We start from the raw sequence: 27,813 nt of genomic DNA on the forward strand, positions 1-27,813 counted from the left end.
GAAGCTTCTTAAATATTTTGAAAACCTTGTTTACTTTACAGACATCAATAGTTTAGTTATATAATATATAGACTTATAGAGAGACCTTCTTAAAAATGTTAAAATGTATTACTGGCACGCGAAACCTTAAATTAAAGTGAATAAATGAAGACTCGGCACACCACTTCTGAAAGGTTACTGACCTCTGATCTAGTTTCAACTCCTGTATATCACAGGCCACTAAATTTCACCCAGTTACCCTGGTATTGGGCCCAATAATTTGTATGTTTGACTAAAGCATATATTCAGAATGACATCCCATCTTGATATGAAGACATCAAGAGATAGAGAATTGTCAACTGCTAGTTTCTTCGAATGGTTAATCATCCTCACTGCTAAAACTGTGTCCTATTTCTAATTTGAATTTGTCTAGTTTCAGCTTGGTTCACGTTACTTAATGCAGACATGGGCTGCAGTAATCCACAGGCTGCAGAGAACTCCTACTAATGAATTTGTTTTCCCTAGTGATATCTATACCCAATACATGAAAGCCCCATCCAAAGCATCTTAAAGTCACTTAAAAGAATCCTACTGACTTCAATAGATTTGTGATCAGGAGTGCTGGTACTTTACAAAGGGATGTGTGCTTACAGAAAGCTTCTTTACTTAGTCACTGTGGACAACACCACCATCCTGCTTGTCAGCCAGATCTATAATATGGGTGCCATCTTCAACTCAGATCTCTCTCTAGGTCAGAGGTTCTCACAACAAATTTTTGGGTGGTCTCAGAGTGTGGCCACCATCTTTTACTGGAGGCTGCTCTGACAAAACTGTCTCTCTGTCCCTGCCTCCTGTGGCCCTTCAGCAAGAGCCCGCCCCAGGGAACTTGGATCAGGAATTCACCAGCTGACTGCAGAGTCTCAGGCTCCTGTGCCCTGGCCAGGTGGGAGTGGGGGAACTGCCCAACAAGAGCTGCCTCCGACACCTTGCATGCTGCCCCTGTGTGTCTCCAGGGGCAATGCCCGGACCCCCTGAGGAGGCTGTGCAGTGAGGGTACTGATCCCTGCTGGCAGTGTCAGCACAAACACTAAGGTGGCACATCTCACTGCCCTTGGTAACAGCTATTCAGGAGCAACAGCTGGACCCTGCAAGTAGGGGTCACTACTTTGCCCCCCCCAATCTCCACCCATACTTTGTAGGCTGTCATGGCCCCCAAAAAATCCGTTGGTGTCTGCATTTGAGAAATGCTGCTTTAGGTCCTCATATCCAGGCTACCTCTAAATCTTGCAGATTCTTTCTGAATAACATCTCTAAGATATGGTCTTTCTTTATCCATCCACAGCTAAAACTTGCATCCAAGATCTGATTACCTCAAGTCTTGATTACTACACATCCTTTTCTCTGGCCTTCACATATACAGTCTTTCCCCGCTCAGAAGCATTCAAAATGCTGCTGAAGAGATTTTTTTCCTAACCTGTCACTTTGACCACGTCACCCCTCTTTCTGCAACTCTCCACAGGCTTCCCCTTCTCCATTGCATCAAAAATAGACTGCTTGTCTTACTTTCAAAAGCCCGTCGTAGGCTATCCCCATTCCCCACTCTACCTATCATTGCTCATTTGCTATTGAGATGTTGATTCCCATCTCCAATCAGCCCAGGATGCCAACCTCTATCACCCACTTGTTACATTTTCAGACAAGCACCTTTATGCTTTCTCCCATGTTGCCCCTCATGCTTGGGAGGAGCACCCTATAAACATCCACAAAACTAATTCGTTATCCTCCTTCAAAACTCTCTTTTGCCATGAAGCTTACAAAAATCTGACAACAGTTAGGCTGCTGGGGTGCAGAGACAACAGCCTATCATGCTGACCAATGCCAGCCTCATCATCTCCTTGTAGTCTCCTGTCAGTCTGTCTCCATCTGTTATCTCTTGGCTTACACTTAGATTATAAGTTCTTTTAGGGAGGGACTGTCTTTTTGCTCTGTGTTTATACAGTGCCTAGCACAATGGAGTCTTAGTGCATGATTAGAGCTCCTAGGTGCTACAATAATACAAATAATTCATTCCTATTTTTTTAAAACGTATCTGGCTCTTGGAGCTATGACAACTCAATGGCTTGGTTTTTAAAACATAAGTATCTTGAATGCTTAATGATCTCTATCAATTTTTATTTTAAATCCCATTTTATGCATTTTGGCTTTTCTTGACTGACTTCCAACCAGGACCTTTCAGTCAGCCACCTTCACATTTAGACTCTAACCAGCACTTCCTACCTTTTCTTACTGGAGTTCCCCAACACCATTTGTAATGACTATTTTGACAAAAAGGGGATGTCTACACTGCAAGTTGAAGATGTAACTGTAGCATAGGTTGGCATACTTGTGCTAACTTTCCTGTAGCTAGCACAGGTAATGATAGTACTGAAGACATGCAAAAACAACGAGGAGTCCTTGTGCACCTTAGACCAACAAATTTATTTGGGCATAAGCTTTCATGGGCTAGAACCCACTTCATCAGATGCATGGAGTGGAAAATACAGGAGCAGGTATAAGTACATGAAAAGATGGGAGTTGCCTTACCAAGGGTGAGGTCAGTCTAACGAGACAATTAAATTAACAGTAGGATACCAAGGGAGGAAAAATAACTTTTGTAGTTGTAATGAGAGTGGCCCATGGTGACATGGTGGCACAGATTTCAGCACAGGCCAGCAGCCCCAGTAGAAGCCTACCTAAGATCCTGAATACTTAGTTGGGTTGCTAGTCTGTGCTGTGCCACCACGTCTTCACTGCTATTGTTATCCTTGCTAACTAAATAAAAGCTAGCATGGATTTGCCTACCCATGTTACAATTACACCATAATTTGTGGTGAAGACAGACCCTTAGAGCAAAAAAAGTTGGCAGATCTAAAGATTCACAATCTGGGGAGAATTGGCAATGAAGGTTAAAGCCAGGTTTCTATGACAATCATTATCCTTTTTTTAGGGCTACTGAATCAGAAATGCTGTAAAGGTACCAAGCTGTGGGTGCCCACAGAACTTTTACAGCTTAGCAGCTGCAGCGCTTAATTGCTGTTAAATAGAGATAGTCTTTTCTTAACAAGATTATGTTTTTGTATTTGAACTGAAAGTGTCATCAAGTTTGTGTGGTTGCTGGGCTTCCCCCTGCCCCAATAATTTATATGAATAAAACTGAAGACATTTTAAACATTTCAAGCCACACATTTTCAATAAAATCAATCTGATTTTCTTCTAGTTTTGTAGGCCACAGATTAACATTTCAAAGAGTCTTCTTCACAATCATTTTTTCAGATTTGGTCTTCAATGAATTGTAAGTTTAAAGAATCCAAAGGGTTCCCATTTCCTCAGAAAAATAAAACAGAAGTAATGAGAAAAGCCAGAATATTAAAACACTTGAGCAGCATTTAAAATTTGCATTTTCAGTTAGTCAGGATAAATTGATGTAGGATATAAGGCCTAATTTGGACTAATGGACTACAGACTATTAAATGACAAGTGATTTAATGGGAAAAATGTGATATTTATTTTAACTCCTAATAATTAATAGTATGAAGGACAGAAATTTAGTTGCAAAATGACTTCTGAAAGACCAAAATGATATAGATGAACACAGAAACACTGCCCTAATTTATCTATTTTAGTTAACATGCTTATCAGATATTTAAACATTTTAAAATCTTCTTTAATTAATTTACTGCATTGTACTAAACTCTACTGATTTTTTAAATTTCTGACAGCATGCCTGATTGTTAGTTATGGTGTAACCTTGTTTATGATGTAGGTTACAATTACTAATTTTTAGCTGCCAGTATAGCCATTTTTAAAAGAGTGGAGAATGAAGTCTAATGAAGTATTATAAGAAATGCAAAGCTTTGCAGTATTTTTATTTTTCAGTATCTCCTCCAGAATGGTTGTTTTGTGCTGTTAATTCAGATTTGGATTAAAATTTGTACACATAAAATAGTGGATGAAAAAAGGCATGCTTCAAGGTGCCAGCTATTTCCTAACATTGGATATTTTGTTTATTACATGGCTTAAAATGTACAGTTAAGTTAGAAACTTCTTACTGTATGCAATAAGGCCGGGGGGGGGGGAAGGGGGCAGCTAAATCGGTCTAAGTTATGCAACTTCAGCTATGAAAATAGCATAGCTGAAGTCGACATACTTAGAACTAGTTACCGCGGTGTCTTCACTGCGGTAAGTCGACTGTTGCCACTCCCCCGTCAACACTGCCTATGCTTCTCGCTCCGGTGGATACTGGAGTTGACGGGAGAGCACTCAGCAGTCGATTTATCACATCTAGTAGACCCCTGGTGGATTGATCGCTCCAGAGGTAAGTGTAGACATGCCCTAAGACATGGAGGAGGCACAATGCTACATTAACTACATCCCAGGTGTATTTTGAGAAATGGAATGAAGACCATCATGGACCAGGTCCTCCAGTGGTGTAAACTGGCATAGCATCAATTTATGTCAACAGACCTATGTTGATTTACAAGCAACTGAGGATCTGGCTCAAAAAACTTCCCCATTGATTTAAATTTGTTATGAAATGTACACAATTTTTTTAAACAACTAAAATTATTTTAACAAATATGTGGATTCTAGTCAGGGATATACCATAAATACCCTGTGTAAAATGCTACTGTGGTGATCTGGAGTTGGGAGTGCTCAGTACTTTGAAAAATTAGTCCCGAGGTTGGGCATCCAAACACAGAGGCACCTAAAGTTAGCAGATTCTTGGAAGTTTTGACCTGTGGGTCTTGAGTCTGCCATTTGCAGTGCAGCCTTAGCTCCCAGTTACTTCAGGGGGAGCTGGGGTTGCTCAGCACCTCTTCCTTTAAACACCAAGGAGATGGACTTTATTATCTCAGTTCAGTGATATGGCACCATCAGTGAAATAAGATCCTTGCTGTAATAAGGAAAAATACACAAACCTCTCTGCACTTGACATTATACTTCATATAAGCCTAAAAACATGGCATCTGCATCCAAAATAAAGCTTTTCACATTACATATATAACACCATAAACCAAGATTAGAGGTGATGCTATTGCTTTTTTTATTTGCTGGAGCATTGCCCAGCATCTTTATAGACTGAAAATGTGTCATCTTTTTCACTTCATACAATTTCAGCTATCACTGGCCCTATAATTTTTACAAGCATGCACAGTAATTCTTTTCACTTTTCTGATATTCTGTCTACATAGGTATTTATAAAGTGCCAATTACTGAAATATCTGAATACTTCACAAGCTTTAATGAATTAATTTATTCTCCCAGCTGGCTCAAGATTTAAGAAAATATTGTTATCCCCATTAGAAGGAAATCAGAGTCCGCAGACAAGATGGGCAGGTGGAATGACTAATTTAAGAATACTGCGTCACAGCCTGGTTTTTCCAGAGCTCTGAGCTGCCTGTTGGCTGTGGATCAGCGTCAGGACTTAGGCAGCTTTGTGCATGCCTACCAGCAGAAACTTAGGCACTGAGCAGTGGCTTTGAGAATAGACTCATTGCCTAAGTATCTTTGTGAATTTGGCCCTTGATCTTTCACCACTGAAGCCAATGGCAGGTTTGTCATTAACATCAATGGCTTTATCATCACACTGTTCCAATTTCTGTACATCCACTCCCTCTCCAATAATAGCAGATATTATAGGGCTCTTTAGTCTAGTGGAGAAAGGTATAACTAGATCCAATGGCTGAATGCTGAAGTACACCAATTCAAATTAGAAATAAGGCTAAAAATTTTAAACATTGAGGGTGATTAAATTATTGGAACAAACTACCAAGAGAAGTGGTGGATTCTCCATCACATGATGTCTTTAAATCAAAACTGGATGTCCTTCTAGAAGACATGCTTTAGCTAAACTAGAGCTGGTCGGGAATTTACTGACAAAACAGTTTTTATCACAGAACACAAGAACCAAAACTCTTCCCTGAAATGTATCAATTCAGACAACATTTTTGTCAGGAAAGTTTCTCGGGCCTAGGATGGAATTTCTGATCAAAAATCAGAGAAAGAGACATACACCCCATAATGGCCAAGTGGTCAGGGCACTCATCTGGGAGACGCATGTTCAAGTCCTTGTTCCAATTCAGGCAAAATGGGAACCTGAAACTGAGTCTCCCACATTTGAGGTGCTTATTTAACCACTGGACTATTGAGGAGAAAAGGAGTGTGTCTCACACTCACATAGAGAGCGATGCTGACATCACAAATATTTGTGTAGGATGGGAAAGCCTTTTCCAATCCAGCTTTAAGATGAACACAAGTCAGTTATTGCACTCAGCAGAAGGATAATCAGATGAAATGTTATGTTCTATGACATATGGGAGGTCAGATTAAATGAGATAATAGTGCCTTCTGGCCTTAAACTCTATGAATACATACAGATGATCCATAAAACATTGCAAGGCTAGATTTGAAGCTGCCTCAGTTGTTTGAGACAATGACATGAAATGCATTTGGCTAAATGCCCTAACTCAGATATATTTGGGATGGATAGAAATACACATTTATTAAGTGCTTATTTAGAAGATGAAATGCTGACTGACCAGGTCATATTAGAGTGTATTCAGGTAAATACACTTGTGTATTGGATGAGCGAGATTGTAAATGTGTAATTGTTTCGGGTGTTTAAATTTCATAAAACTAATGGGATGTTACATGAATTGTTTTCGCTTCTGTTTCTGTCATAATGTAATAAACATTCAACTAAATTATCCATCAAATAAATCTTGTGAAATGCTAATGAAGAATTTACTGACTTTAAAAGAAAATGCTAACTTCACAGGAAGTGGCCATTATGTATATAGTCAGAGGTCAAAAGCCTATTTGCCTTCCTCACTCACTGTTATCAAAGGAAAAAGCCACATATGTAGAGAGAAAAGGAGTACTTGTGGCACCTTAGAGACTAACAAATTTATTAGAGCATAAGCTTTCGTGAGCTACGGATGCATCCGATGAAGTGAGCTGTAGCTCACGAAAGCTTATGCTCTAATAAATTTGTTAATCTCTAAGGTGCCACAAGTACTCCTTTTCTTTTTGCGAATACAGACTAACACGGCTGCTACTCTGAAACCTGTCAATATGTAGAGAGACTGTCAGCTTGTCTTCTGTCCCCCTAGCCTCTGTTTGCCAGAAGCCGAGAAAGGGAGACAGGGGATGGATCTCTTGATGATTACCTGTTCTGTTCATACCCTTTGGGGCACCTGGCATTGGCCACTGTCGGAAGACAGGATACTGGGCTTGATGGACCTTTGGTCTGACCAATATGGATTCAAAGGAAAATCCTGTATCTCTGCACTGTTTACATTCTAATAGGGCCTGTGGCCTGCGTTGTGCAGGAGGTCAGACTAGAAGATCAGAATGGTCCCTTCTGACCTTAGTATCTATGAATCTATGAACAAGTGATCGAGAAGATGGAGATCCCCAGAATTATTCTGGGTAACCCTGAAAGATGTTTGGAAAACTGTCAGTTTATTATATCACTGCCACCATTTGGAGTTACAAACTGTGACTCACCTGTGCATGTAGTTTGCCCGCTTTAACCTGTCAATAAATCTAATTTCCTTTTCTTAGTTAATAAATCTATCATTTGGGATGTCAGTCCTTGTTTTCCGACTGTCTGCTCTGAGACAGGCACTCAGTTTTGAGCCACTCCAGACAATGTGACAAAAGGTACAAATCATTAGAAGTTAATAGAAACTACTTGTGCCTGCGCTATATTATCACTCTATTGTTCAAGCCCTAGTATGAAAATCTTTTAATTTCATATCTGACATGTTGACAGTGTAATTGTTATCTGTCAGAAATACACAGAAATGAATGTGTATTGTTGTTCTGTTGTATTGTGGATTAAACATGCTGTACAGGAACACTGATACCTGATCCAGAGTTCCATCTGAACTTTCCTCAAACCTACGCCACCTCCTCTCTCCTTCCCTATTAAAGTGTCACAGATGCAGCTTTTTAATAAATTCCCACCAATGAAATATTTCTGGGAAACTTCAATCCCCTAGTATTATTTTGGTGGAGGCCTGGCATCTCTGCCCTAAGGAAGCATCTAGTTCCATAAAACAGATTCATAATGGCTAGAAAGGAAACATACAGTATAAACTCACAGTTACGAACACCTTGGGAATGGAGGTTGTTCATAATTCTGAAATGTTCCTAACTCTGAACAAAACATTATGGTTGTTCTTTCAACAGTTTACAACTGACCATTGACTTAATACAGCTTTGAAACTTTACTATGCAGAAGAAAAATGCTGCTTTTAACCATCTTAATTTAAATGAAACAAGCATAGAAACAGTTTCCTTACCATGTCAAATATTTTTTAAACTTTTTTATTTTTAATAGTTTACATTTAACACAGTACTGTATTGTATTTCCCTTTTATTTTTGTCTCTGCTTCTGCCTGATTGTGTATTTCCAGTTCCAAATGAGGTGTGCGGTTGACTGACCAGTTTAACTCTGGCGTTCATAACTCTGAGATTCTACTGTATTTCTCACATGCCCTCAGCAAAAGCATGCAGAGACTCATTTTTCCAGGCAAAACTGCAAGGAAGCTCTTGCCAACAGCCATCAACCAAGCGGGAAAGTAAGGAGTTACTCAGGAAGGTAACTTGATCCTTATTTATAAGGTATATGAGCAAAACTGGTTAGAATTAATGAAAGACTTAACTAGGTCATTAGATCAATTGAGCTAAGACAGACTCAGATCTGAACTTCCTAGAACTACTCAAAATCTAAGCTAAATTGAAACCTATTAAACAAATGGGTTAGAATGCCAAGTGAAGCATTATAATAATTGATCCAAGAGAACATCACAAAGGCATGGATCAAAGTCTCTGCATCAACAAAGGAAGGGAAATGTTTAATATTGGCAATGATTCACAGGTGGGAAAAGGCTGATTTCACCACTGCAGATGCATACAGTTAGATTCCCAGCTGGTGGACACTGGCATTGCACCATTTGCTTCAATGAAGCTATGCTGATTACACTAGCTGAGTATATGGCCCATTGGCAAAACATGCCTGAATCAATCTGAACTTCCAGATTTCATGTGGAGGGGTTTTTGAAATATAGCATCACCACACTGGGTCCAAGCAACTACGTATCTTGCTGCAGCTTTTGAACTATGGGTCCAGCCACTGAAGTTATTGGCTTTCTTTATCAAGGGCTAAATTGTGAGTTTGCCATAGAAGGCCTGTGTATGTGGCTGCATACTGTCAAAGCAGCCTAGAAGCAGATTGATGCTTAGTCATAATCTGCCTCTTGGTTCCCCTGCTGAACCTGGGAAATAGATGATAGATATGTATGGCACCCGCTCTATACCTGATGCTGTACACGCTCCCTGGCACTGACTGGCACGTTACTCCTCTGCAGAGTAACATACTCCATTATATTCCCACAACAGGCCATGATCTGGCCCCAAGTTACTAGTAGTTCTATTCCATATACACCTGACCTTGATGTAAACAATTTTCAACTTTTACAACAAGGAGAGGACATGAAATTTACAAACCCATAAAGCATAGCAGTTAGAAAAATTGGAGGTTTTTTTGCTCATAAAGTTGTGTGGTGTACAAGATCAGGAGGTTGTTCAATTTAAAAAAATAATCAGCAAATTTTGTAGCCACCAGCACTGCAAGCAACAAGATAAAGAAATTAATGGGGTGGTAAGGCTGACATAATTGGAGTTAGCAACATGATAAGAAACAAGATCTAAGACATTGGTCAGGGCAGAGTTGCACAAGGCATTGCAGGCAGTTCAAACTTGGTACAGCAGCCAAAGGGAAAACTAGTGAAGGAATCTGAAGGAGGACATGATGTGATTTGATCCATGGGAAAGAAAGAATTTCAGCAAATTCATTTTGGATAGTACCATATTGGTCATGGAGTGCAGGATAGGAGTACATTACAACAGCAGGATGAGAATTAGGGCATAGGTGTTATTTATTTAGAGAACAAGTATAATACTACAGCAACTAAGTGTAACTTTTTGGAATATACCACCCCACTCAAATGTAACTTCAACTCTGCTCCAGAGAGATAACTCATAAAAGTGAGTTCATGTCCATTTAACCCTTGCATTTTCCACTACGTCCGAGTATCTCAAAAAACAAAACAAAAACAAACAAAAACCCATGACCCACAACAATGCTGATTAGTATCTTTTGTTGGACTAACTTCTGCTAGTGAAAGAGAGAAGCTTTTGAGCTAAGCAGACCAGAAGAGGTCTACATAGCTTGAAAGCTTGCCTCTTTCACCAACAGAAGTTGGTCCAGTAAAAGATATTACCTCACCTACCTTGACTCTCCAATATCCTGGGACTAAGACAGCGACAACACTAAAAAGTGCAGATTAAGTCAACTTTAAGGCTGAATGTTGTACTGAGTACGACTGTCCACTAGCAACTCATTTCACACAGATCACCCAACAGCATTTAATGGCAATGACTTTCAGTCACTACTAATCTGTGCTGATATAAGTCAGTGATTTAAAGCATCACTTTTTGAGCCATTAAATTTCCTAACCTGTGACAGATTGGAACCAGTGTCCTAAAAGCTGTAACAACCTGTGGCCATGACCCTACAAAAGGCCATTATAGTTGTATCAGCACGTAGAATCAGATGGCCATAAAAAGGAAACTGCTGGATTGGCATGTTTATCTTCTAGCAGAGGTCAGTGAGGATTCCTATGGAGATTGCCTCAGCATTGTTTTCTATAAGTTATGCTGTAACGTACATTATTAAAAGAGCATACACATTATATATGAATTCTATTATTAAAGCCATCCACATGACTGCTTTATGTAAAGGCCCATTCTTTTTCCCGTTGCCATTTGTGACTGATTCAGTCACAGAGACCCCCTTGGGACTGTCACCTGATGTGCTGAAATTACCTCCGTGTCCAGTTTCCCTGGTGGCTTGGGACTCCACAATCCTGCCTTGTTGAGCCAGACATGCTAGTCCGCTGCAACACACACCCAGGTCTGAACCAAGCCCCCAAGGCTGCAGGCTTTAACTGAAAACCACTCAGCAGGTTACCTATCTCCAGCACCCAGAGACCCAGTTCCCAATGGGATCCAAACCCCAAATAAATCTGTGTTACTCTGTATAAAGCTTATACAGGGTAAACTCATAAATTGTCCACCCTCAATAACACTGGTAAAGAGATATGCACAGCTGTTTGCTCCCCCAGGTATTAATCACTTACTCTGGGTTTACTAATAAACAAAAGTGATTTTATTAAGAATAAAAAGTAGAATTTAAGTGGTTTCAAGTAATAACAGCCAGAACAAAGTAAGTTACCAAGCAAAATAAAACAAAAACATGTAAATCTAAGCCTAATACATTTAAGAAACTGAATACAAGTAAATCTCACCCTCAGAGACGTTCCAATAAGTTATTCTTTTTAGTCTGGGTCCAATCCTTTCCCCTTGTACAGTTTGTTAGTTCCAGCTCAGGTGGAAGCGAGGGGATTTTTCACGACTGCCAGCCCCCTTTGTTCTGTTCCACCTCCTTTCACATCTTTGGCACAAGGCGGGAATCCTTTGTCTCTCTCTGGGTTCTCACCCTTCCTTCTAAATGGAAAAGCACCACGTTTAAGATGGATTTCAGCATCATGTGACATGTTCACATGTCCTGTGAGAGGTCAATACTCGCTGGCTGGCACCCACATATACAGAAAGGCTTACAAGTAAACAGAGCCATTTACAACCAATTGTCCTAGTTAATGGGAGCCATGAAGATTCCAAGCCACCATTAATGGCCCACACTTTGCATAGTTACAGTAGGACTTTAGAGTAATACTTCATACAGTATCTCCTCACTTAAGGTTGTAGTTATGTTCCTGAAAAATGTGACTATAAGCGAAACTATATTAAGCGAATCCAATTTCCCCATAAGAATTAATGTAAATGCGGGGGGGGGGGGGTTAGGTTCCAGGGAATTTTTTCTTTTTCCCGGCCAAAAGACTACATCTATCTATCTATCTATCTACACACACACACACACACAGTATAAGTTTTAAACAAACAATCTGTACACAGCGATGATTGTGAAGCTTGGTTGAGGTGGTGGAGTCAGAGGGTGGGATATTTCCCCGGGAATGCCTTACTGTTAAATGATGAACTAGCAATTGGCTGAGCCCCCAAGGGCTAACTCGTTGTTAATGTAGCCTCATACTCTATAAAGGCAGCACAAATGGAGGGAGGGGAGACAACATGACAGACAGAGACACACACCCTGTGTGTGGGGGGCGGGGAGAGAGAGAGAGAGAGGGAAAGATGCGCATTTCCCCTTTAAGTACGCTGACACTCTTAAGTACACTATCTTGTTAAGTTAATCAGCAAGCTGAGACCACAGCAGCTGCCGCCAGGAAGCTCCCTGCGTCCTGAGCCCTGTTGTGCATCTCCCCTACTCTATGGAGATGGGGTAAGCGGGTGCAGGAGTGGGGGGGAGGGGGACACCCTGACATTACCCCCTTTCTTTCCCCCCACCCCCCGCAAGCAGGAGGCTCTGGAGAGCAGCTCCAAGGCAGAGGGCAGGAGCAACACATGGCAGTGCGGGGCGGGACAGCTGAACTGCTGACAACTACTGTGCGGCTGCTGTACAGGGAACTTAGGGGAATGGAGAGCTGATGGGGGGCTGCCGGTTCCCCCAGGTTCCAAGCCCCCACCAGCTAGCTGCAACGGGCTGCTCTTCCTGCAAGCAGTGGACAAAGCAGGCGGATGCCAAACAACGTTATAAGGGACTATTGTGCAACTTTAAATAAGCATGTTCCCTAATTGATCAGTAACATAACAATGAAACAACATTAACCGGGACGACTTTAAGTGAGGAGTTACTGTATTTCTAGCTTCAGATACAAGAATGATACATTCATACAAATAGGATGAACACACTAAGTAGATATCAGAGTAGCAGCCATGTTAGTCTGTATTCGCGAAAAGGAGTACTTGTGGCACCTTAGAGACTAACAAATTTATTTGAGCATAAGCTTTTGTGAGCTATAGCTCACTTCATCGGATGCATTCAGTGGAAAATACAGTGGGGAGATTTATATACACACAGAGAACATGAAACAATGGGTTTTATCATACACACTGTAAGGAGAGTGATCACTTAAGATGAGCTATTACCAGCAGGAAGGAGGAAAACCTTTTGTGGTGATAATCAAGGTGGGCCATTTCCAGCAGTTAACAAGAATGTCTGAGGAACAGTGGGGGTGGGGTGGGGGGGAGAAATAACATGGAGAAATAGTTTTACTTTATGTAATGACCCATCCACTCCCAGTCTCTATTCAAGCCTAAGTTAATTGTATCCAGTTTGCAAATTAATTCCAATTCAGCAGTCTCTCGGAGTCTGTTTTTGAAGTTTTTTTTGTTGAAGGATAGCCACTCTCAGGTCTGTAATCGTGTGACCGGAGAGATTGAAGTGTTCTCCAACTGGTTTTTGAATGTTATAATTCTTGATGTCTGATTTGTGTCCATTTATTCTTTTACTTAGAGACTGTCCAGTTTGACCAATGTACATGGTAGAGGGGCATTGCTGGCACATGACGGCATATATCACATTGGTAGATGCGCAGTTGAACGAGCGTCTGATAGTGTGGCTGATGTGATTAGGCCCTATGATGGTGTCCCCTGAATAGATATGTGGACACAGTTGGCAACGGGCTTTGTTGCAAGGATAGGTTCCTGGGTTAGTGGTTCTGTTGTGTGGTGTGTGGTTGCTGATGAGTATTTGCTTCAGGTTGGGGAGCTGTCTGTAAGCAAGGACTGGCCTGTCTCCCAAGAACTATGAGAGTGATGGGTCGTCCTTCAGGATAGGTTGTAGATCCTTGATGATGCGTTGGAGAGGTTTTAGTTGGGGGCTGAAGGTGATGGCTAGTGGCATTCTGTTATTTTCTTTCTTGGGCCTGTCCTGTAGTAGGTGACTTCTGGGTACTCTTCTGGCTCTGTCAATCTGTTTTTTCACTTCAGCAGGTGGGTATTGTAGTTGTAGTAATGCATGATAGAGATCTTGTAGGTGTTTGTCTCTGTCTGTGGGGTTGGAGCAAATGCGGTTATATTGTAGAGCTTGGCTGTACACAATGGATCGTGTGGTGTGATCTGGATGAAAGCTAGAGGCATGTAGGTAGGAATAGCGGTCAGTAGGTTTCCGATATAGGGTGGTGTTTATGTGACCATCGCTTATTAGCACCGTAGTGTCCAGGAAGTGGATCTCTTGTGTGGACTGGTCCAGGCTGAGGTTGATGGTGGCATGGAAATTGTTGAAATCCTGGTGGAATTCCTCAAGGGCTTCTTTTCCATGGGTCCAGATGATGAAGAGGTCATCAATGGAGCGCAAGTACAGTAGGGGAATAGGGGATGAGAGCTGAGAAAGCGTTGTTCTAAGTCAGCCATAAAAATGTTGGCATACTGTGGGGCCATGCGGGTACCCATCGCAGTGCCACTGATTTGAAGGTATACATTGTCCCCAAATGTGAAAGTTATGGGTGAGGACAAAGTCATAAAGTTCAGCCACCTGGTTAGCCGTGACATTATCGGGGATACTGTTCCTGACGGCTTGTAGTCCATCTTTGTGTGGAATGTTGGTGTAGAGGGCTTCTACATCCATAGTGGCTAGGATGGTGTTTTTAGAAAGATCACCGATGGATTGTAGTTTCCTCAGGAAGTCAGTGATGTCTTGAAGATAGCTGGGAGTGCTGGTAGCATAGGGCCTGAGGAGGGAGTCTACATAGCCAGACAATCCTGCTGTCAGGGTGCCAATGCCTGAGGTGATAGGGCATCCAGGATTTCCAGGTTTATGGATCTTGGGTAGCAGATAGAATACCCCAGGTCGGGGTTCTAGGGGTGTGTCTGTGCGGATTTGTTCTTGTGCTTTTTCAGGGAGTTTCTTGAGCAAATGCTGTAGTTTCTTTTGGTAACTCTCAGTGGGATCAGAGGGTAATGGCTTGTAGAAAGTGGTGTTGGAGAGCTGCCTTGTAGCCTCTTTTTCATACTCCGACCTATTCATGACGACAGCACCTCCTTTGTCAGCCTTTTTGATTAAGATGTCAGAGTTGTTTGTGAGGCTGTGGATGGCATTGTGTTCTGCTGAGGTTATGGGGCAAGTGATGCTGCTTTTCCACAATTTCAGCCCATGCACGTCGGTGGAAGCAGTCTATGTAGAAGTCCAGTCTGTTATTTCGACCTTCAGGAGGAGTCCACCCAGAATCCTTCTTTTTGTAGTGTTGGTAGGAAGGTCCCTGTGGGTTAATACGTTGGTTAGAGATGAGTTGGAAATATTCCTTGGGTCGGAGATGTTGAAAATAGGATTCTAGGTCACCACAGAACTGTATCATGTTTGTGGGGGTGGAAGGGCAAAAGGAGAGGCCCCAAGATAGGACAGATTGTTCTGCTGGGCTAAGAGTATAGTTGGATAGATTAACAATATTGCTGGGTGGGTTAAGGGAACCTCTGTTGTGGTCCCCTGTGGCATGTAGTAGTTTTGAGAGTTTAGTGTCCTTTTTCTTTTGTAGAGAAGCAAAGTGTGTGTTGTAGATGGCTTGTCTAGTTTTTTTTTTTTTTTTAAAGTCCAGCCACGAGGAAGTATGTGTGAAAAGTTGGTTCTTTATGAGAGTATCCAGTTTTGAGAGCTCATTCTTAATCTTTCCCTGTTTGCTGTAGAGGATGTTGATCAGGTGGTTCCGCAGTTTCTTTGAGTGTGTGTGGCACAAGCTGGCAGCATAGTCTGTGTGGTATATAGATTGTAATGGATTTTTTACCTTCAGTCCTTTCGGTATGATGTCCATCTGTTTGCATTTGGAGAGGAAGATGATGTCTGTCTGTATCTGAGTGAGTTTTTTCATGAAGTTGATAGATTTCCACTCCATACAGCTAAATTCAGTGCCTTGCATAATAACAGGTTTCAGAGTAGCAGCCATGTTAATCTGTATTCGCAAAAAGAAAAGGAGTACTTGTGGCACCTTAGAGACTAACAAATTTATTAGAGCATAAGCTTTCGTGAGCTACGGATGCATCCGATGAAGTGAGCTGTAGCTCACGAAAGCTTATGCTCTAATAAATTTGTTAGTCTCTAAGGTGCCACAAGTACTCCTTTTCTTTTTGCAAATACAGACTAACACGGCTGCTACTCTGAAAACTGTTAGGAGAGTGATCACTTAAGATGAGCTACTACCAGCAGGAAGGAGGGGGGAAAGGAGGAAAACCTTTTGTGGTGATAATCACACTGCTGAATTGGAATTAATTTGCAAACTGGATACAATTAACTTAGGCTTGAATAGAGACTGGGAGTAGATGGGTCATTACATAAAGTAAAACTATTCCCCCGTGTTATTTCTCCCCCCATCCCACCCCCCCACCATTCCTCAGATGTTCTTGTTAACTGCTGGAAATGGCCCACCTTGATTATCACCACAAAAGGTTTTCCTCCTTGCTGCTGGTAATAGCACATCTTAAGCGATCACTCTCCTTACAGATCAATTAATTACCAAAATCACATTATCCCATTATACCATCACCTCCATAAACTTATCGAGTTTAATCTTTAAGCCAGATAGATCTTTTGCCCCCACTGCTTCCCTTGGAAGGCTATCCCAAAACTTCACTCCTCTGATGGTTAGAAACCTTCATCTAATTTCAAGTCTAAACTTCCTGCTGGCCAGTTTATATCCATTTCTTGTGTCCACATTGGTGCTGAGCTTAAATAATTCCTCTCCCTCTCCGTTATTTACCCCTCCGATATATTTATAGAGAGCAATCATATCTCCCCTCAACCTTCTTTTAGTTAGGCTAAACAAGCCAAGCTCCTTGAGTCTCCTTTCATAAGACAAGTTTTCCATTCCTCGGATCATCCTTGTAGCCCTTCTCTGTACCTGCTCCAGTTTGAATTCATCCTTTTTAAACATGGGAGACCAGAACTGCACACAGTATTCCAGGTGAGGTCTCACCAGTGCCTTGTATAACGGTACTAAAACTCCCTTATCCCTACTGGAAATACCTCTCCTGATGCATCCCAAGACCGCATTAGCTTTTTTCATGGCCATATCACATTGGCAGCTCATAGTCATCCTATGATCAACCAATACTCCAAGGTCCTTCTCCTCTTCCGTTACTTCTAATTGATGCATCCCCAGTTTATAACTAAAATTCTTGTTATTAATCCCTAAATGCATAACCCTACACTTCTCACTATTAAATTTCATCCTATTACTATTACTCCAGTTTACAAGGTCATCCAGATCCTCCTGTATGATATCCTGGTCCTTCTCTAAATTGGCAATACTGCTCAGCTTTGTATCATCTGCAAACTTTATTAGCACACTCCCACTTTTTGTACCGAGGTCAGCAATAAAAAGATTAAATAAGATTGGTCCCCAAACTGATCGCTGAGAAACTCCACTGGTAACCTCCCTCCAGCCTGACAGTTCACCTTTCAGTAGGACCCATTGTAATCTCCCCTTTAACCAATTCCTTATCCACCTTTCAATGTTCATATTGATCCCCATCTTTTCCAATTTAACTAATAATTCCCCATGTGGCACGATATCAAACGCCTTCCTGAAATCTAGGTAAATTAGATCCCCTGCGTTTCATTTGTCTAAAAAAATCTGTTACTTTCTCAAAGAAGGAGATCAGGTTGATTTGGCACAATCTACCTTTTGTAAAACCATGTTGTATTTTGTCCCATTTACCATTGACTTCAATGTCCTTAACTACTTTCTCCTTCAAAATTTTTTCCAAGACCTTGCATACTACAGATGTCAAACTAACAAGCCTGTAGTTACCCGGATCACTTTTTTTCCTTTCTTAAAAATAGGAACTATATTAACAATTCTCCAATCATATGGTACAACTCCTGAGTTTATAGATTCATTAAAAATTCTTGCTAATGGGCTTGCAATTTCGGGTGCCAATTCCTTTAATATTCTTGGATGAAGATTATCTGGGCCCCCCGATTTAGTCCCATTCAGCTGTTTGAGTTTCGCTTCTACCTCAGATATGGTAATATCTACCTCCATATCCTCATTCCCATTTGTCATGCTACCATTATCCCTGAGATCCTCTTTAGCCTTATTAAAGACTGAGGCAAAGTATTTGTTTAGATATTGGGCCATGCCTAGATTATCCTTAACCTCCACTCCATCCTCAGTGTTTAGTGGTCCCACTTCTTCCTTCTTTGTTTTCTTCTTACTTATATGGCTATAAAACCTTTTACTATTGGTTTTAATTCCCTTTGCAAAGTCCAACTCTACTTGATTTTTGGCCTGTCTCACTTTATCCCTACATGTTCTGACCTCAATAAGGTAGCTTTCCTTGCTGATCCCTCATATCTTCCACTCCTTATATGCTTTCTGCTTCTTCTTAATCACCTCTCTGAGATGCTTGCTCATCCAGCTTGGTCTACAACTCCTTCCTATGAATTTTTTCCCCTTTCTTGGGATGCAGGCTTCCGATAGCTTCTGCAGCTTTGATTTAAAGTAATCCCAGGCCTCCTCTACCTTTTAGATCCATACATTCTTCATCCAATCCACTTCCCTAACTAATTTCCTTAATTTTTCAAAGTCAGCCCTTTGGAAATCAAAAACCCTAGTTTCAGATTTATTTTTGTTAATCCTTCCGTTCAGTTTGAACTGAATTAGCTAATGATCACTTGAACCAAGATTATCCCCTACAACCATTTCTTCTATGAGGTCCACACTACTCACCAAAACCAAATATAAAATGGCATCCCCTCTAGTCAGTTCAGCAACTACTTGATGAAGGAATCCATCAGCTATTGCATCTAGGAAAATCTGAGCCCTATTATTATTATTATTACTAGTACTGGTCCTCCAGTCTATATCTGGGAAGTTAAAGTCTCCCATGATCACGCAATTTCCATTAGTATTTACTTCATTAAAAACATTAAACATGGCTCTATCCATATCCAAATTAGATCCCGGTGGTCTATAGCACACCCTAAGCACTATCCTAGGGGAGGCTCTACTAGTTTTCTTCCCCAGTGTAATTTTTGCCCAGACCGACTCGGTCTTATCCATTGCATCGCTTCTTATTTCTTTACATTCTACCTCATCATTGATATACAATGCTACTCAACCACCTTTACCTTTGTTTCTGTCTTTCCTAAACAGCACATACCCTTCAATACCTGTAGTCCAGTCATGACTACTATTCCATCATGTTTCTGTTATCCCTGTAAGATCTGGTTTCACTTCCTGCACCAGTAGCTCTAGTTCCTCCATTTTGTTACCTAGGCTCCTCGCATTGGTGTACAAACATCTTAATTTTTGCTGTTTGGCCTTGCTCACATTTTGTACTCTATTAGGCACGGTCATTCTACAGCGAGTATAACCTATTAGACTGGTATCCACACTGCCCTTCCTCCTTATATACATTCTCCTACCCACGGCTGTATCCTTTCTTATTTCAGAGACTAACAAATTTATCTGAGCATAAGCTTTCGTGAGCTACAGCTCACTTCATCTGATCCTGCACCAGTAGCTCACGAAAGCTTATGCTCAAATAAATTTGTTAGTCTCTAAGGTGCCACAAGTACTGCTTTTCTTTTTTGAAAATACAGACCAACACAGACGCTACTCTAAAAACCTTTGTTACTTCATTTTCTTCCCTCTCAATGCTAAAATCCGGCGTGGAGATTATCTTGACATCTCCCAACCATCTCCCCCAAATTCCTAGTTTAAAGCTCTCTTTATCAGTTGTGCCAGCCTCCATCCTAGAAGTCTATTTCCTTCCCTACTCAGATGAAGTCCATCCCAAGAGAACTGTCCTCTGTCCATGAATGCCTCCCAGTGGCCATACATCCCAAAACCCTCCTTATAGCACCACTGCCTAAGCCATCTGTTGACAGTCATAATCTTGTCACACCTTTGTTGCCCTTCTCTAGGAACAGGGAGAATCCCACTAAAGATCATCTGAGCCTTGATTTCCTTAAGCGTCTTCCCCAGCCTAGCATAGTCTCCCTTAATACTTTCCAGCGAGAATCTAGATGCATCATTTGTTCCCACATGAAGGATAATTAGGGGATTCTTTCCTGCTCCCTTTAGGATCCTTTTCAACCTCAGGTCTACATCCCATATCTTAGCACCTGGAAGACAGCACACCCTTCTATTCTCTGGATCAGCTCTGGTTATAGGCCTGTCTATTCTTCCCAATAAAGAGTCCCCGATCAGCATCTTACTCAAAGTTGGTTACTGTGAGTCAACACCACAAACAGAACTAAGGATTTCTGACTCCCAGTCCAAGGCCCTATTCACTGTATCATGCTGCTGCAGGCCAATTTAAATACGGAAGGAAAGGTTCAGAAGGAAATTGCGCATTGATGAGGAAAGGGCTAATTGGTATGTTTAACACCTCTAGGGTTCCTAACAGCATTAGGGGTTTGAATGAAGTGAACCTTGAGGCAGGTCCATGTGCCTGTCCTCCTCTATAGGTCCCTGCAACAAGACAGAAGCTGCATGTTTTCTTCCTTTCCCCTTCCTGCAAGTTGCCTGCTATCACTATGACAACAGGAAGCCTGTAGCACAGCTGCAGGGGAAGAGAGAACATATAGCAGCAGTCTAGAGAGGAAAAGAGACAGAGTGGTGGGGGGCAGGAAAGAAAAACTGTAAGATAGAAGAAAGAATGAGAGAACAACCAGCAAAGGAAAGGGAGAAAAAAATTGGTGAGACACTGCCCTTGAACCATGGCATGGTGTGAAAGCACAAAGGGGCTGATAGGCACAACCCATCATAAAGGGAAGAAATGTCTAACCAAAAAAGCTTGGGAACGCTGAAATATATAATTTAAAACAGTCAGCCAAAGGCCCCAATTCTCCCACTTACCCCAGTCTGACACCCATGTAGATCCACTGACTTCATGCTACTCCTGATTTCCAGGAGTGTAAGTGAGACAGGCAGGTCAGGTCCTTTGAGAAGCTAAGAACTTAATTCAGGATGGTGAAGGGAGAAATGTATTATACAGAGCTAAATAAAACAATGTAAATGCCATAAACATTTAAATGTCTCTTCACTACGTGTATGGGGTGGTGATGGTGGTGTTTCTCTCCATCTTTTGACATTCATAGGAATTCACAGTCCTGGCTCCAAATACTTTATAACCTACTGTTCTGTCATTCAAATCTTTAAGACTCGCTCTTCTCCAATGCATACACAAAGTGAACCAGTAGTGTATAAATATAATTTTAAAATCTCCATTGAACTATTAATATATGCCCAAGCCTAAACTAAATCACTGTATGGTAATATTGCTGTAATCTTTGTCTTTCCTTACTACATCCTCATCCTAATGTTTATGGTCTTTAACATCACAGCTAGCTCTCTAGGTAGAAATTCTGTCTTCCTAGGTTCCTGAAAAGGCCTACTGTACTTACAGTTGCTGTAAGAACAATGTCTAACACCACTTGGAATAGCTTAAAAAGTCAATAGTATGTAGAAGCTCAAGGCTTCTTACCATGATACATGTGGTTGTGGAGATGCTGTCATTTAGGAATCAGACAGAATTACAGATGGTGAGGGCTATGAAAGGAATGGTATTTCTTTTACACACAAACATACTTTGAGGGAGGGAAATAGTTTTATTAAATTATATTTATATTCTTGCTTTGTTTAACAAACTTGAACACTTCCTCAGTGGATGGCACAATTCCTCAGTGAGTTTCAAACTCATCTACATGAGGTTTAGGCTTGCTTTCATCTGAAATAAGAGTTTGTTTTAAGGGCCTAGTGGACAGCTATATGCACCATCAAAGTTATAGTACATTGTATTATACTGGCATGTCAAAGTTATAGTACAATGGCTGGATAGTCAGGCAAAGCTTTACTGGGTTCAGTAGATATAGGTCAGTCTGGAAACTTTCACAAGCTCGGTAATGACAGAGTGATGCCTTTTTTTTTGTCTGGAGTAGCACATGAGTACTACTCATCTAGGCTCTACTTCAGCAAGGTACATAAGCACGTATCTAAATACAAGCATTGATTAATCCCCTTGAAATGAACAAGCTTAAAAGTTGCTGCATTGGAACCTTAATAAAAGGTGCTCGAGTCAGGCCTCATATTAATAAGTTTTTAAAAAATGATCCCTATATTCCTTTACCTTTTCCAAATTTAGCAGAACTGGGAAGTGACTAGTCAAGACAAGTTCTCCACCACTCAGATAATTTTAAACCAAGCAGAGTACTTGATTCAGATCCCACTCAATGAAACTAGAGTAATCCCACTGACTTAAGTGATGCTGCTCCTGATTTACAACAGTGTGTGACCACCACTAGACCTTGAGTTTCTCATGAACTCAAGACAAAATGTAATAAGACAGACTAATCAGACACTGGGTATTTATTTGAACTCTTTGAATAAAGCTGCCTGATTAACATTTCATTTAAAAATGACAGCAGTGATTGCATCCACTAGTATGATATATGTGGGAAAAGGTATTGCAAAAGGAAGAAGCTTGAGCAATTGCATAAAAGAGCTAACCGACAAAGATCTTCAAGGAGAGAGACTTTGAAAGCCCAAATTTCTCAGACAATTCTTCCAAATTATCTAACATTTCTAGCAGTTAGTGATGCTCCTTATTCTGCAACTAATTACAAAATGTCAAGTACACTTAAACAAAAGAAACTGGCTATAGAGGAGAAAGCTGAAAGTCTCAGAAAGACAAACATTCAATCTCTGAGAAGTTGGTAGAACTTTCTCATCTGTAGTGATAAATAATCAAATCCTCTTCTCAGACATAAATCCTTCAATATATCTTTCTTGGAGATCCTTGCACAGCCATCAAATCTCTGCTAAGAGTTCCCTTTTCATATATCACTACAGAATGAGAATATGGATAACACCAAAAAATAAGAACGTACGAACGGCTCAGACAAAATGTCCATCTAGCCAAGTATCCTGTCTTCCAACAGTGGCCTATGCCAGATGCCCCAGAGGGAATGAACAGAACAGGTGATCCATACCCTATCGCCCATTCCCAGCTTCTGGAAAACAAACAGAGACTAGGGACACCATCTCTGCCCATCCTGACTAATAGCCATTGATGCACCATGATGGACCTATCCTCCATGAACTTATCTAGTTCTTTTTTGAACCCTGTTATAGTCTTGGCCTTCATAATATCCTCTGGCAAGAAGTTTCCACATGTTGACTGTGCGTTGTGTTTAGAAATACTTGCTTTTGTTTATTTTAAACTTGGTGAATTAATTTCATTTGGTGACCCCTAGTTCTTGTGTTATGAGAAGGAATAAACACTTCCTTATTTACTTTCTCCACACCAGTCATGATTTTATAGACTATCATATTTCCCCTTTGTCTTCTCTTTTCCAAGATGAAAAGTCCCAATCTTATTAATCTTTCCTCACACAGAAGCTATTCCTTATCCCTAATAATTTTTGTTGCCTTTTCTGAACCTTTTCTAATTCCAATATATCTTTTTTGAGACGTAGATGAGAATCAAACTCACTGAGGAATTATGCCATCCACTGAGGAAGTGTTCAAGTTTGTTAAACAGAGTTTGAATATAAATATAATTTAATAAAACTTTGATCATCTTTGTCACTCACCCCTGGATCCTTGCCAGTTTCTCTCCATCCTTTCTATACATTGGTGACCAAAACTGGACACAGTACTCCAGCTAAAAAAAATCTGGTTAGAGATTAACAAATTTATTTGAGCATAAGTTTTCGTGAGCTACAGCTCACTTCATCAGATGCATGAGGCTTAACCAGCACCGTGTAAAGCGGTACCATTGTCTTCTGTGACTTGCATGCTATGCCTCTGTTAATGCACCTTAAAAGTGTATTTGCTTTTTTTGAAACAGCATCATATTGTTGATTCATGTTGAGGTTGTGATCCACAACAACTCCCAGATCCTTCTCAGAAGTGCTGTTGCCAAGCCAATTTCTCCCCAGTCTGTGCATTTGTTTTTTCTTCCCTAAGTGTAACACCTCGCATTTGTCTTTGTTGCATTTCATTTTGTTGTCTATAATCCATTTCTCCAATTTATCAAGCTCCTTCTGAATTGCAGCTCCATCTTGCAAAGTATTGGCAACCCTCCCTAGCTTTGTGTCATCTGCAAACTTGACCAATATGCTCTCTACACCTACTTTTAGATCATTAATAAAGATCTTGAACACCAGACCCAGATCCCCATGGAACCCCACTTGAGACTTCCCTCCAATCAGACATCATTCCATTAATAGTTATTTGTTTAAAGTTGTTTAACCAATTCTGTATCCACTTAATGGTAATTCTGTCAAGCTCACATTTCTCCAGCTTATTTATCAGAATGTCATGTGGAACTCTGTCAAAAGCATGGCTGAAGTCCAAATATATTACGTCTACCACATTCTCCCAATCCACCAAATTAGTTACTTGTCAAAGAAGGAAATCAAGCTGGTTTGGCCTGATTTGTCCTCTAGGTATTCACATATTTAAATGTTTTATACAGTGCTCTAGTAGATTCCCAGGTATCAAAGTCAGGCTGACTAGTCTATAGTTTCCCGGCTCCTTCCCCCCCCCCCCCCGCTTTTAAATATAGGTACTACATTAGCCCTTTTCCAGTCTTCTGGGACCTCTCCCGTCATCCATGAGTGTGTAAATATTATTGCCAGTGCTTCTGAGATTTCTTCAGCTAATTCCTACAGTACCCTTGGGTGAATTGCATCCAGCCCTGCTGACAGGGGTGAAAGCAAGATTTAAAAAACAAAAAAACAAAAACAAACTTGAAGGGGCGGGGCCTCGGGCAGAAGGGGCAGGCCTCAGGGGTCAGCCTCCCTTAGCCAGCCCTTCCACGCTGCCCAACCTGTGCCAGCTGGGGCTCTGGCAGTGATTTAAAGGGCCCAGGGCTCCGGCCTCTGCCTCTAGTATTACATCTTTTAAGATCTGCCGTGTGTGTGTGTGTGTGTGTGTGTGTGTGTGTGTGTGTGTGTGTGTGTGTGTGTGTGTGTGTGTGTGTGAATATAGGTAAAAGAATACTAATCTCAAACTCTCATCAGTCAAAGGACAATAAATGTTGACAAGGAGAGAGTATCCAAGAGCGGAAATATTATAATTATTTCGATTTTCTGAACAATATATTATATTAGTGGCATTGTCATGACTGAGTTATATGGTGTGATTCTAATGTGTTTAATAAGTTACTCACAGAGCTTGTTAATGATGGATAAATAAGCAAGAGCTATTCAGAAATTTTTCAAGGTATTTTAAATTAACTGAAAGCAAAAGTAACTGTGGTTGAGTCAAGATTCCAAGAGGCTCTCAAATTATACTTTTAAAAACAAACTGGTCAAAATCCAGAATTATAATCTGTTCTTCCACAAGGTCATCTCAGGTTACTGTAGTAAATAATCACACACTTGGAAAGTGTTACTCAACCATAGATCTCAAAGTGCTTCTCAAAAGTGGACAAGTATTCTGATACCCATGTTACATACAGGAATCTGAAACACAGATGCCCCAGTTTATCAAAGCACTTCACTTTAGGCACATTGTAAGTTTCATTGACTTCAATAAAACTTAAGCACATGCTTAAATGCTTTGCTGAAACTGTGCCAGAAAGATTAAACAACTTGTTCAAGGTCACAAAGTAGACGGCAGCTTGCATAGTCTAGTTTACCTTATACAGCATAAAAAAGAAGGTAGGTATAAAAAATACAAATATGGGACAAAGAGGGTAGAGGGAGGAGTAGTAAGAGTCCAACTTCATGTACCTTCATGAAAATTTCTGTCAATTCCCTTTAGTTCTTTTCCCTCTTGATTTCTGAATAAGCTCTATATTGCTGCAATATTCATTTGTACTCAAACGCTGCTACTGATCAAACAAACAGGCTTGTTTGCTGCGTGGCAAGGCTAACCCTCTTTCTCGCTACAGGCGTGGGGTGCACTGGTTCCGTACACTCACTCCAAGTTCTAATAAACCTAGTGAGCAAGTGGCCAAGCACATGATTCAAACATAAATCTCCTCAGCAACAGATTTTTATATTCCTAAACCTTCCTTGCATGCCTGCACCAGATCTTCTTGAACAAATCATCCCTAATAGATGCACAAGAAGCAGCAGCTGCCTGAGTAAGCCATGGGCAGAAAAATCCCCATTTCAATGAGGGCTGAATGTTTTACAAACAGAGCTAACTAATATTTTTGAGGAGACCTGTGGAAGAGCCACCATTCCCTGAAATGTAAAAAATTCTTGTCCAACAGGATCAAATTACTGCCCTAAGAATTCTTTGGGATAAATCCCTATATTTAACTGACTTATTTACAGTAGAACCTCAAAAGTTACAAACACCAGAGTTACAGTAGAACCTCAAAGTTATAAACACCAGAGTTACGAAGTGACCAGTCAACCACAGCCCTCATTTGGAGCCAGAAGTACACAATCTGGCAGCAGCAGAGGCACACAAAAAAGCAAATTCAGTGCAGTGCTGTGTTAAACTACTAAAAAAAGGGAAAACAGCATTTTTCTTCTGCATATAAAGTTTCAAAGCTGTATGAAGTCAATGTTCAGTGGTAAACTTTTGAAAGATTAACCATAACATTTTTTTCAGTTACCAACATTTCAGAGTTAAAAACAAACTCCATTCCCAAGGTGTTTGTAAACTCTGAGGTTCTACTGTAAGTAAAAAGTATGATGAGGGAGATCTTTATGTTCTCCCTCTCTGCCCCAGCCTCCTAGGGCAGAAGTAATGTTTTTTTTTCATCTCCAGTAGTCACTTTCATTTGCATTTTCATTCCCTCTAAAGCACCTGGCATTGGTCACTTTGGAAGACAGGATACTGAGCTAGATGGACCATTAGTCTGATCCAGTATGGCTGTTCCTATTTTCAAAACTCTTTTTGCAACAGAACTATACTTAAAAAAAGTAAAACCACAAGATGAGATTCTCCTTCATGAAACTCAAAGCTCAGCTCTATTACCAAGTGGCTTAGTCACCCCAGTTTATCAGGAAGGAAATTTGGAACGTGTACTTATGTAAGGCTACATTGTACTTTTGCAACATACCCAGTATAAGAGGCAGTGTGTAGTCCATGAGATTTGGGCTAGATGATGGGTCATCTTATGCATCTGCATAGGGACATAGCAGGAAATAAGGCACACTGCCACGCTTCAGACTAGGGACCGAATGGCTCGGCAGCAGTTCTGCGGAAAAGGACCTAGGGGTGACAGTGGACGAGAAGCTGGATATGAGTCAGCAGTGTGCCCTTGTTGCCAAGAAGGCCAATGGCATTTTGGGATGTATAAGTAGGGGCATAGCGAGCAGATCGAGGGACGTGATCGTTCCCCTCTATTCGACACTGGTGAGGCCTCATCTGGAGTACTGTGTCCAGTTTTGGGCCCCACACTACAAGAAGGATGTGGATAAATTGGAAAGAGTACAGCGAAGGGCAACAAAAATGATTAGGGGTCTAGAGCACATGACTTATGAGGAGAGGCTGAGGGAGCTGGGATTGTTTAGTCTGCAGAAGAGAAGAATGAGGGGGGATTTGATAGCTGCTTTCAACTACCTGAAAGGGGGTTTCAAAGAGGATGGCTCTAGACTGTTCTCAATGGTAGCAGATGACAGAACGAGGAGTAATGGTCTCAAGTTGCAATGGGGGAGGTTTAGATTGGATATTAGGAAAAACTTTTTCACTAAGAGGGTGGTGAAACACTGGAATGCGTTACCTAGGGAGGTGGTAGAATCTCCTTCCTTAGAGGTTTTTAAGGTCAGGCTTGACAAAGCCCTGGCTGGGATGATTTAACTGGGACTTGGTCCTGCTTTGAGCAGGGGGTTGGACT

General features: G+C 41.0%; 1 protein-coding gene and 1 long non-coding RNA gene across 8 annotated transcripts in view; one reads left to right on the plus strand and one right to left on the minus strand.

Moving 5' to 3' along the window:
• ERICH1 (glutamate rich 1) overlaps nt 1-27,813 on the minus strand; it is a 121,449-nt gene that overhangs the window by 23,194 nt on the left and 70,442 nt on the right. The window lies entirely within an intron of this gene.
• Nucleotides 8,188-26,430, plus strand: LOC122459242. The gene is made up of 3 exons (XR_006279786.1): nt 8,188-8,198; nt 19,878-19,883; nt 26,329-26,430. It is a non-coding gene; the product is annotated as an uncharacterized LOC122459242 (long non-coding RNA).

Source organism: Dermochelys coriacea, chromosome 3, assembly GCF_009764565.3.
Source record: "Dermochelys coriacea isolate rDerCor1 chromosome 3, rDerCor1.pri.v4, whole genome shotgun sequence".
In the NCBI taxonomy this organism is placed as follows: domain Eukaryota; kingdom Metazoa; phylum Chordata; order Testudines; family Dermochelyidae; genus Dermochelys; species Dermochelys coriacea.